Source organism: Triticum aestivum, chromosome 6A (assembly GCF_018294505.1).
Source record: "Triticum aestivum cultivar Chinese Spring chromosome 6A, IWGSC CS RefSeq v2.1, whole genome shotgun sequence".
Classification (NCBI taxonomy): Eukaryota; Viridiplantae; Streptophyta; class Magnoliopsida; order Poales; family Poaceae; genus Triticum; species Triticum aestivum.
The window spans coordinates 185084230-185097031 of NC_057809.1; positions in this window are offsets into that span (position 1 = coordinate 185084230).

Consider the following 12802-nt stretch of genomic DNA (forward strand, 5'->3'; position numbering starts at 1 on the left):
AGCCATTTATGATTTGGAAATTGTTAGAATACTCTATGTGCTTCGCTTATATCTTTTGAGTTATATAATTTTGCTCTAGTACTTCACTTATATCTTTTAGAGCACGGTGGTGGATTTGTTTTATAGAAACTATTGATCTCTCATGCTTCACTTAGATTATTTTGAGAGTCTTAATAGCATGGTAATTTGCTTAAAATCCTAATATGCTTGGTATGCAAGATTAATAATAAAACTTTCTTATGAGTGTGTTGAATACTATGATAAGTTTGATACTTGATAATTGTTTTGAGATATAAATATGGTGATATTAAAGTTATTCTAGTTGAGTAGTTGTGAATTTGAGAAATACTTGTGTTGAAGCTTGTGATTCCCGTAGCATGCACGTATGGTGAACCGTTATGTGATGAAGTCAGAGCATGATTTATTTATTGATTGTCTTCCTTATGAGTGGCGGTCGGGGACGAGCGATGGTCTTTTCCTACCAATCTATCCCCCTAGGAGCATGCGCGTAATACTTTGCTTTGATAACTTGTAGATTTTTGCAATAAGTATATGAGTTCTTTATGACTAATGTTGAGTCCATGGATTATACGCACTCTCACCCTTCCACCTTTGCTAGCCTCTCTAATACCGCGCACCTTTCACCGGTATCATACACCTACCATATACCTTCCTCAAAACAGCCACCATACCTACCTATTATGGCATTTCCATAGCCATTCCGAGATATATTGCCATGCAACTTTCCACCGTTCTGTTTATGACACACTCCATCATTGTCATATTGCTTAGCATGATCATGTAGTTGACATCGTATTTGTGGCAAAGCCACCATTCATAATTCTTTCATACATGTTACTCATGCATCATTGAATATCCCGTTACACCTCCGAAGGCATTCATATAGAGTCATATCTTGTTCTAAGTATCAAGTTGTAATTATTGAGTTGTAAGAAAAATAAAAGTGTGATGATCATCATTATTAGAGAATTGTCCCAGTGAGGAATGGATGATGGAGACTATGATTCCCCCACAAGTCGGGATGAGACTCCGGATGAAAAAAGAGAGAAAGAAAATAGGCCATAAAAAAGAAGAGAAAAGGCCCAAATAAAAAAAGAAAAGAAAAAATGAGAGAAAAAGAGAGAAGGGACAATGTTACTATCCTTTTACCACACTTGTGCTTCAAAGTAGCACCATGATCTTCATAGTAGAGAGTCTCTCATGTTATCACTTTCATATACTAGTGGGAATTTTTCATTGTAGAACTTGGCTTGTATATTCCAGTGATGGGCTTCCTCAAAATTACCCTAGGTCTTCATGAGCAAGCAAGTTGGATGCACACCCACTTAGTTTCTTTTCGAGCTTTCATATACTTATAGTTCTAGTGCATCCGTTGCATGGCAATCCCAACTCACTCACATTAATATCTATTGATGGGCACCTCCATAGACCGTTGATACGCCTAGTTGATGTGAGACTATCTTCCCCTTTTTTGTCTTCTCCACAACCACCACTCTATTCCACCCATAGTGCTATATCCATGGCTCACGCTCATGTATTGCGTGAAGATTGAAAAAGTTTTGAGAATGTCAAAAGTATGAAACAATTTCTTGGCTTGTCATCGGGGTTGTGCATGATTTAAATATTTTGTGTGGTGAAGATAGAACATAGCCAGACTATATAATTTTGTAGGGATAACTTTCTTTAGCCATGTTATTTTGAGAAGACATAATTGCTTTGTTAGTATGCTTGAAGTATTATTATTTTCTATGTCAATATGAACTTTTGTCTTGAATCTTTCGGATCTGAATATTCATACCACAATTAAGAATAATTACATTAAATTTATGCCAAGTAGCACTCCGCATCAAAAATTCTGTTTTTATCATTTACCTACTCGAGGACGAGCAGGAATTAAGCTTGGGGATGCTTGATACGTCTCCAACGTATCTATAATTTTTGATTGCTCCATGCTATATTATCTACTGTTTTGGACATTATTGGGCTTTACTATCCACTTTTATATTATTTTTGGGACTAACCTATTAACCGGAGGCCAAGCCTAGAATTGCTGTTTTTTTGCCTGTTTTAGGGTTTCAAAGAAAAGGAATATCAAACGGAGTCCAAACGGAATGAAACCTTCGGGAACGTGATTTTCTCACCGAATACAACTCAGGAGACTCGGACCCTATGTCAAGCCAACTAACAGGAGGCCACGAGGTAGGGGGCGTGCCCTCCACCCTCGTGGGCCCCCTGTTGCTCCACCGACGTACTTCTTCCTCCTATATATATATCCACGTACCCCCAAACGATCAGATACGGATCCAAAACCCTAATTCCACTACCGTAACTTTTTGTATCCACGAGATCCCATCTTGGGGCCTATTCCGGAGCTCCGCCGGAGGGGGCGTCAATCACGGAGGGCTTCTACATCAACACCATAGCCTCTCCGGTGAAGTGTGAGTAGTTTACTTCAGACCTACGGGTCCATAGTTAGTAGCTAGATGGATTCTTCTCTCTTTTTGGATCTCAATACAATGTTCTCCCCCTCTCTTGTGGAGATCTATTCGATGTAATCTTCTTTTTGCGGTGTGTTTGTTGAGACCAATGAATTGTGGGTTTATGATCAAGTCTATCTATGAATAATATTTGAATCTTCTCTGAATTCTTTTATGTATGATTGGTTATCTTTGAAGTCTCTTCGAATTATCAGTTTGGTTTGGCCTACTAGATTGATCTTTCTTGCAATGGGAGAAGTGCTTAGCTTTGGGTTCAATCTTGCGGTGTCCTTTCCCGGTGACAGTAAGGGCAGCAAGGCACGTATTGTATTGTTGCCATCGATGATAATAAGATGGGGTTTTCTTCATATTGCATGAGTCTATCCCTCTACATCATGTCATCTTGCTTAAGGTGTTACTCTGTTTTTAACTTAATACTCTAGATGCATGCTGGATAGCGGTCGATGAGTGGAGTAATAGTAGTAGATGCAGGCAGGAGTCGGTCTACTTGTCTCGGACGTGATGCCTATATACATGATCATACCTAGATATTCTCATAACTATGCTCAATTCTGTCGATTGCTCAACAGTAATTTGTTCACCCACCGTAGAATACTTATGCTTTCGAGAGAAGCCACTAGTGAAACCTATGGCCCCCGAGTCTATCTTTATCATATCAATCTCCTACTACTTAGTTATTTACTTTGCTATTTACTTTGCCTATATTTTAGTTTGCATCTTTATCATAAAAATACCAAAAAAATTATCTTTATCATATCTATCAGATCTCACTCTCGTAAGTGTCCCTATAGGGATTGACAACCCCTATTTGCGTTGGGTGCGAGGATTTATTTGTTTGTGCATGTACGAGGGACTTGCGTGTAGCCTCCTACTAGATTGATACCTTGGTTCTCAAAAACTGAGGGAAATACTTACGCTACTTTGCTGCATCATCCCTTCCTCTTCGGGGAAAACCAACGCAGTGCTAAAAGAGGTAGCAAACGCCACGGAGCATATGAGATGTTCCAAGAACTAAAATTGGTATTTCAGACTCATGCCCGTGTCAAGAGGTACGAGACCTCTAACAGTACTTTGCCGACAAGATGGAGTAGAATAGCTCAACCAGTGAGCATGTGCTTAGATTGTCTGGGTACTACAATTGCTTGAATCAAGTGGGATTTAATCTTCCAGATAAGATAGTAATAGACAAAGTTCTCTAGTCACTATCACCAAGTTACTAGAACTTAGTGATGAACTATAATATGCAAGGGATGACGAAAGTAATTCCCAAGCTCTTCGCGATGCTGAAATCGGTGAAGGTAGAAATCAAGAAATAGCATCAAGTGTTGATGGTTAACAAGACCACTAGTTTCAAGGAAAGGGCAAAGGGAAAGAAAGAGGAACTTCAAAGAAGAATAGCAAGCAAGTTGCTACTCCCATGAAGAAGCCCAAAGCTAGACCCAAGCCTGGAACTGAGTGCTTCTACTGCAAAGGAAATGGTCACTGGAAGTGGAACTGCCCTAGATACTTGGCGGATAAGAAGGATGGGAAAGTGAAGAAAAGTATATTTGATATACATGTTATTGATGTGTACTTTACTAGTGTTTATAGAAACCTCTCAGTATTTCATACTGGTTCAGTTGCTAAGAGTAGTAACTCGAAACGGGAGTTGCAAAATAAACAAATACTAGTTAAGGGCGAGGTGATGATGTGAGTTGGAAGTGATTCCAAGGTTGATAAGATCACCATCGCACACTCCCTTTACCTTCGGGATTAGTGTTGAACCTAAAATAAATGTTATTTGGTGTTTGCGTTGAGCATAATATGATTGGATCATGTTTATTGCAATACGGTTATTCATTTAAGTCAAAGAATAATTGTTATTCTGTTTACATGGATAAAACCTTCTGAGGTCGTACACCCAAGGTGAATGGTTTATTGAATCTTGATCGTAGTGATACACATATTAATGCCAAAATATGCAAAGTTGATAATGATAGTGCAACATATTTGTGGCACTGCCGTTTAGGTCATATTGGTGTAACGCGCATGAAGAAACTCCATGCTGATGGGCTTTTGGAATCACTTGATTATGAATCACTTGATGCTTGTGAACCATTCCTCATGGGCAAGATGACTAAGACTCCGTTCTCCAAAACAATGGAGCGAGCAACTGACTTATTGGAAATAATACATACTGATGTGTGCGATCTGATGAGTGTTGAGGCTCGCGGCAGGTATCATTAATTTTTGACCTTCACAGATGATTTGAGCAGATATGAGTATATCTACTTAATGAAACACAAGTCTGAAATGTTTGAAAAGTTCAAAGAATTTCAGAGTGAAGTGGAGAATCATCATAACAAGAAAATAAAGTTTCTACGATCTGATCGCAGAGACGAAATATTTGACTTATGAGTTTGGCCTTCAATTGAAACAATGTCGAATAGTTTCGCAACCCACGCCACCTGGAACACCACAGCATAATGGTGTGTCTGAACGTCATAACTGTACTTTATTAGATATGGTGTGATCTATGATGTTTCTTACCGATTTACCACTATTGTTTTGGGGTTATGCATTAGAGACAGCTGCATTCACGTTAAATAGGGCACCGGCTAAAAATCCGTTGAGACGACACCGTATGAAATGTGGTTTAGCAAGAAACTCAAGCTGTCATTTCTTAAATTTTGGGATTGTGATGCTTGTGTGAAAAAGTTTCAGCCTGATAAGCTCAAACCCAAATCGGAGAAGTGCGTCTTCATAGGATACCCAAAAGAAACTGTTGGATACACCTTCTATCACAGATCCGAAGGCAAGATCTTTGTTTTTTAAAATGGATCCTTTCTAGAGAAGGAGTTTCTCTCGAAAGAAGTGAGTGGGAGGAAAGTAGAACTTGATGAGGTAATTGTGCCTACTCCCTTATTGGAAAGTAGTCCATCTCAGCAATCAGTTCCTGTGATTCCTACACCAATTAGTGAGGAAGCTAATGATGATGATCATGAAACTTCTGATCAAGTTACTACCGAACCTCGTAGGTCAACCAGAGTAAAATCTGCACCAGAGTGGTACGGTAATCCTGTTCTGGAAGTCATGTTACTAGACCATGACGAACCTACAAATTATGAGGAAGCGATGATGAGCCCAGATTCCGCGAAATGGCTTAAGGCCATGAAATCTGAGATGGGATCCATGTATGAGAACAAAGTATGGACTTCGATTGACTTGCCCGATGATCGGTGAGCCATTCAGAATAAATGGATCTTCAAGAGGAAGACGGACGCTTATAGTAGTGTTACTATCTACAAAGCTCGAATTGTCGCAAAAGGTATTCGACAAATTCAAGGTGTTGACTACGATGAGATTTTCTCACTCGTATCGATGCTTAAAAGTCTGTTTGAATCATGTTAGTAGTTGCCGCATTTTATGAAATCTGGCAAATGGATGTCAAAACTGTATTCCTTCATGGATTTATTAAAAGTTGTATATGATGCAACCAAAAGGTTTTGTCGATCCTAAAGGTGCTAACAAAGTGAGCAAACTCTAGCAATCCATTTAAGGACTGGTGCAAGCCTCTCAGAGTTGGAATATACGCTTTGATAGTGTGATCAAAGCATATGGTTTTATACAGACTTTTGGAGAAGCCTGTATTTACAAGAAAGTGAGTGGGAGCGCTACAGCCTTTCTGATAAGTATATGTGAATGACATATTGTTGATCAGAAATGATGTAGAATTTTCTGGAAAGCATAAATGAGTGTCTGAAAGGAGTTTTTCAAACAAAGACCTCGGTGAAGCTGCTTACACATTGAGCATCAAGATCTATAGAGATAGATCAAGATGCTTGATAAGTTTTTTCAATGAGTACATACATTGATAAGATTTTGAAGTAGTTCAAAATGGAACAGTCAAAGAAGGAGTCCTTGCCTGTGTTGCAAGGTGAGAAGTTGAGTAAGACTCAAAACCCGACCACGGCAGAAAATAGAAAGAGAATGAAAGTCATTCCCTATGCCTCAGTCATAGGTTCTATAAAGTATGCTATGTTATGTACCAGACCTATTGTGTAGCTCACCATGAGTTTGGCAAGAGGGTACAATAGTGATCCAGGAGTGGATCACTGGCCAGCGGTCAAAATTATCCTTAGTGGAATAAGGATATGTTTCTCGATTATGGAGGTGACAAAAGAGTTCGTCGTAATGAGTTACATCGATGCAAGTTTTGACACTGATCCACATGACTCTAAGTCTCAATATGGATACATATTGAATGTGGGAGAAATTAGCTAGAGTAGCTCCGTGCAGAGCATTGTAGACATAGAAAATTTGCAAAATACATACGACTCTGAATATGGCAGACCCGTTGACTAAACTTCTCTCACAAGAAAAACATGATCACTCTTTGGGTGTTAATCACATAGCGATGTGAACTAGATTATTTACTATAGTAAACCCTTTGGGTATTAGTCACATGAAGATGTGAACTAATCACATAAAGATGTGAACTATTGGTGTGAAATCACATGACGATGTGAACTAGATTATTGACTCTAGTGCAAGTGGGAGACTGAAGGAAATATGCCCTAGAGGCAATAATAAAGTTGTTATTTATATTTCCTTATATCATTATAAATATTTATTATTCATGCTAAAATTGTATTAACCGGAAACTTAGTACATGTGTGAATACATAGACAAACAAAAGTGTCACTAGCCTCTACTTGACTAGCTCGTTGAATCAATGATGGTTATGTTTCCTAACCATAGACACGAGTTGTCATTTGATTAACGGGATCACATCATTAGAGAATGATGTGATTGACTTGACCCATCTGTTAGCTTAGCACGATGATCGTTTAGTTTATTGCTATTGCTTTTTCTCCATAACTTATACATGTTCCTATGAATGAGATCATGCAAGTCCCGAATACCGGAGGAACACTTAGTGTGCTATCAAACATCACAACGTAACTAGGTGACTATAAAGATGCTCTATAGGTGTCTCTGATGGTGTTTGTTGAGTTGGCATAGATCGAGATTAGGATTTGTCACTCCGAGTATCGGAGAGGTATCTCTGGGCCCTCTCGGTAATGCACATCACTATAAGCCTTTCAAGCAATGTGACTAACGAGTTAATTGCGGAATTATGCATTACAGAACGAGTAAAGAGAATTGCCTGTAACAAGATTGAACTAGGTATTGAGATACCGACGATCGAATCTCGGGCAAGTAACATACCGATGACAAAGGGAACAACATATGTTGTTGTGTGGTTTGACCGGTGAAGATCTTCATAGAATATGTAGGAACCAATATGAGCATCCAGGTTCCGTTATTGGTTATTGACCGGAGATGAGTCTCGGTCATGTCTACATAGTTCTCGAACCCGCAGGGTCCGCACGCTTAACATTCGGTGACGATCAGTATTATGAGTTTATGTGTTTTGATGTACTGAAGGTAGTTTGGAGTCTCGAATATGATCACGGACATGCCGAGGAGTCTCAAAATGGTCGAGACATAAAGATCGATATATTGGAAGCCTATGTTTGGACATCAGAATGGTTCTGAGTGAGTTCAGGCATATACCGGAGTACCGGGGGGTTACTGGAACCCCCCGGGGAGTATATGGGCCCTAATGGGCTTTAGTGGAGAGAGAGAGAGAGGCAGCCAGGGCAGGCCGCGCGCCCCCTCCCCCTCTGGTCCGAATTGGACTAGTAAGGGGGGGGCCTTTCCTTCCTCCCTCTCTCCCCCTTCCTTCTCTCCTAGTCCAAGTAGGGAAGGGGGAGGAATCCTACTCCCGGTGGGAGTAGGACTCCTCCAGGGCGTGCCATAGATGGACGGGCCTCCCCTCCTCCACTCCTTTATATACAGGGGAGGGGGCACCCCATAGACACACAAGTTGATCATTGATCTCTTAGCCGTGTGCGGTGCCCCCCTCCACCATAATCCACCTCGGTCATATCGCTGATAACCCACAAGTATAGGGGATTGCAACAATTTTCGAGGGTAGAGTATTCAACCCAATTTTATTGATTCGACACAAGGGGAGCCAAAGATTATTCTCAAGTATTAGCAGTTGACTTGTCAATTCAACCACACCTGGAAACTTAATATCTGCAGCAAAGTGTTTAGTAGCAAAGTAATATGATAGTAGTGGTAATGGTAGCAAAAGGTAACGATAGCAAAAGTAATGTTTTTGGTATTTTGTAGTGATGATAACAATAGCAACAGAAAAGTAAATAAGCGAAGAACAATATACGGAAAGCTCATAGGCAATGGATCAGTGATAGAGAATTATGCCGGATGTGGTTCATCATGTAACAGTCATAACCTAGGGTGACACAGAACTAGCTCCAATTCATTAATGTAATGTAGGCATGTATTCCGTATATAGTCATACGTGCTTATGGAAAAGAACTTGCATGACATCTTTTGTCCTACCCTCCTGTGGCAGTGGAGTCCTAGCGGAAACTAAGGGATATTAAGGCCTCCTTTTAATAGAGTACCGGACCAAAGCATTAACACATAGTGAATACATGAACTCCTCAAACTACGTTCATCACCGGAAGTGGTCCCGATTATTGTCACTTCAGGGTTGCCGGATCATAACACATAGTAGGTGACTATAGACTTGCAAGATAGGATCAAGAACTCACATATATTCATGAAAACATAATAGGTTCAGATCTGAAATCATGGCACTCGGGCCCTAGTGACAAGCATTAATCATGGCAAAGTGATAGCAACATCAATATCAGAACATAGTGGATACTAGGGATCAAACCCTAACAAAACTAAATCGATTTCATGATAAATCTCATCCAACCCATCACCGTCCAGCAAGCCTATGATGGAATTACTCACGGACGGCGGTGAGCATCATGAAATTGGTGATGGAGGATGGTTGATGATGACGATGGCGACGGATTCCCCTCTCCGGAGCCCCGAACGGACTCCAGATCAGCCCTCCTGAGAGAGTTTAGGGCTTGGCGGCGGCTCCGTATTGTAAAACGCGATGAATCTTTCTCCCTGATTTTCTCTCTCCGAACACGAATATATAGAGTTGGAGTTGAGGTCAGAGGAGCTCCAGGGGGCCCACGAGGTAGGGGGCGCGCCCCCCACCCTCGTGGCTAGGGTGTGGCCCCCTGGTCTTGATCTTTTGCCAGTATTTTTATTATTTCCAAAAAGACGCTCCATGGAGTTTCAGGTCATTCCGAGAACTCTTGTTTCTGCACATAAATAACACCATGGCAATTCTGCTGAAAACAGCGTCAGTCCAGGTTAGTTCCATTCAAATCATGCAAGTTAGAGTCCAAAACAAGGGCAAAAGTGTTTGGAAAAGTGGATACGATGGCGACGTATTAACTCCCCCAAGCTTAAACCTTTGCTTGTCCTCAATCAATTCAGTTGATAAACTGAAAGTGATAAAGAAAAACTTTTACAAACTCTATTTGCTCTTCTTGTTGTAAATATGTAAAGCCAGCATTCAAGTTTTCAGCAAATATTATAAACTAACCATATTCACAATGACGCTTAGGCCTCATGTTTACTCATATCAATGGCATAATCAACTAGCGAGCAATAATAATAAATCTCGGATGACAACACTTTCTCAAAACAATCATAATATGATATAACAAGATGGTATCTCGCTAGCCCTTTCTGAGACCGCAAAACATAAATGCAGAGCACCTTTAAAGATCAAGGACTGACTAGACATTGTAATTCATGGTAAAAGAGATCCAGTCAAGTCATACTCAATGTAAACTAACAGTAATGAATGCAAATGATAGTGGTGCTCTCCAACTGGTGCTTTTTAATAAGAGGATGATGACTCAACATAAAAGTAAATAGATAGGCCCTTCGCAAAGGGAAGTGGGGATTTTTAGAGGTGCCAAAGCTCGGTTTTGAAATAGAGGTGAATAATATTTTGAGTGGTATACTTTCATTGTCAACATAACAACCAAGAGATGGCGATATCTTCCATGCTACACACATTATAGGCGGTTCCCAAACAGAATGGTAAAGTTTATACTCCCCCTCCACCAACAAGCATCAATCCATGGCTTGCCCGAAACAACGAGTGCCTCCAACTAACAAGAGTCCCAGGGGGAGTTTTGTTTGCAATTATTTTGATTTGATTTGCATGCTCGTGACCAGCCACTTACTCGTGAGTGAGGAGCGGAGCCCACTCCTCTTGAGAATAACCTGCCTAACATGGAAGGTATGGACAGCCCTAGTTGATACATGAGCTATTCGAGCATACAAAACAGGATATTTATTTGAAGGTTTAGAGTTTGGCACATACAAATTTACTTGGAACGGCAAGTAGATACCGTATATAGGTAGGTATAGTGGTCTCATATGGCATAACTTTGGGGTTTATTGGATTGGATGCACAAGCAGTATTCCCGCTTAGTATAGGTGAAGGCTAGAAAAAGACCGGGAAGCGACCAGCTAGAGAGCGACAACAGTCATGAACATGCATTAAAATTAATCAACACCGAATGCAAGCATGAGTAGGATATAATGCACCATGAACATAAATATCATAGAGGCTATGTTGATTTTGTTTCAACTACATGCGTGAACATGTGCCAAGTCAAGCCACTCGAATCATTCAGAAGAGGATACCACCCTATCATACCACATCACAACCATTTTAATATCATGTTGGCACGCAAGGACCCTTATAAGCTCCTAGCTAATTAAGCATGGCATAAGAAACTATGATCTCTAATTGTCATCGCAAACATGTTTATTCATGATAGGATGAATCAGGAACGATAAACTAATCATATTTACAAAAACAAGAGAGGTCGAGTTCATACCAGCTTCTCCCATCTCAATCAGTTCATCATATATCGTCATAATTGCCTTTCACTTGCATGACCGAACGATGTGGATAATAATAATAGTACACGTGCATTGGACTAAGCTGGAATCTGCAAGCATTCAATAAACAGGAGAAGACAAGGTAATATGGGCTCTTTTGTCAGATCAACAATAATGCATCTAAGAGCCACCTTAACAATTTAATCATGGTCTTTTCCTATCGACCCCCAAAGAAAAGAAAAGAAATAGAACTATTTACACGGGAAAGCTCCCAACATGCAAAAAGAAGAACATGAAATCTTTTTGGGTTTTCTTTTTAATTACTACTACAAGCATGGAAAGTAAACTAATTAAAAGCTACAACTAATTTTTTTGGTTTTTCTTAAGGTTTATTAAACACAAATGAAGAAAACATAAAAAGGAAATAAACTAGCGTGGATATTACAATGAAAAAGTATGAGCACCGACAACTAGCAATGAGTGTGTGAACATGAATGTAACATCGGTGAGAAATACGTACTTCCCCAAGCTTAGGCTTTTGGCCTAAGTTGGTCTATGGCCACGGTTGGCCTGGCGGATATCCAAAGTAATAGTTGGGGTCGTACTGCGAAGAAGAAGACTCTGATTGCCACTGGTTGGCAATCATCTCCGGATCCCACTGGTAATTAGACTGTCGTGGAGGATCAACTTGTGGTTCTCACTCTGGCTCTGTGGCTGATGTAGGGTTCCGGTAGGCATGAATAGCCTCCAATGGAACAAGGTACTTGCCTGTAGATAAATCAAATAAGGAAGGAGCAGGCAGGGTAATAGTCTCAGGATGATGTTTATGAAAGAACAATTTGTATTTGCGCTCATTTTCCCTATTCTTAACAATAAAATCGTGTGCTACCATACTCTTATAATCTAAATAAACATGAGGCAACATTTTTTCTTCCTTCTCATAATGCCTAATAGGTATGTTAAAATGTGCAGCTAGGCGTGAGGCGAAGATGCCTCCAAAGACGGGGCCCTTAGTACGGTTAAGATTTAACCGCTTTGCAATAATAGCACTCATGCTGAATGTATCATCACGAAATAAGGCGTGGCACAAAATAACAATATCGGGGGCACTCAGGTTTCCACAGTTTCCGCGCCCAATTAAGCATCTACTAGCAAATATAGGAAAGTAACGTAGAACAGGAAAGTGTATGCTAGTAGTTCGTGCATCGAAAACCTTCCTCGTTTCCCCTACAGTAATGGTATCAATAAACCCATCCACATCGCCGCGATGGGGTTCCTCTATGATACCCTCGAAAGGGATCAAACAAACCCGACAAAAATCACGAAGTGACATCTCCTTATGCTCATCATATAAATAAAACTCCACCATAGGTGGTGAGCTCCTAGCATGGAAATGAAAGTTTTGCACAAAGATATTGGTGAGTAAGAGATACTGTTCGCGCTGGTCGTGGAGGAAGGCGGTGAGGCCTGCATTC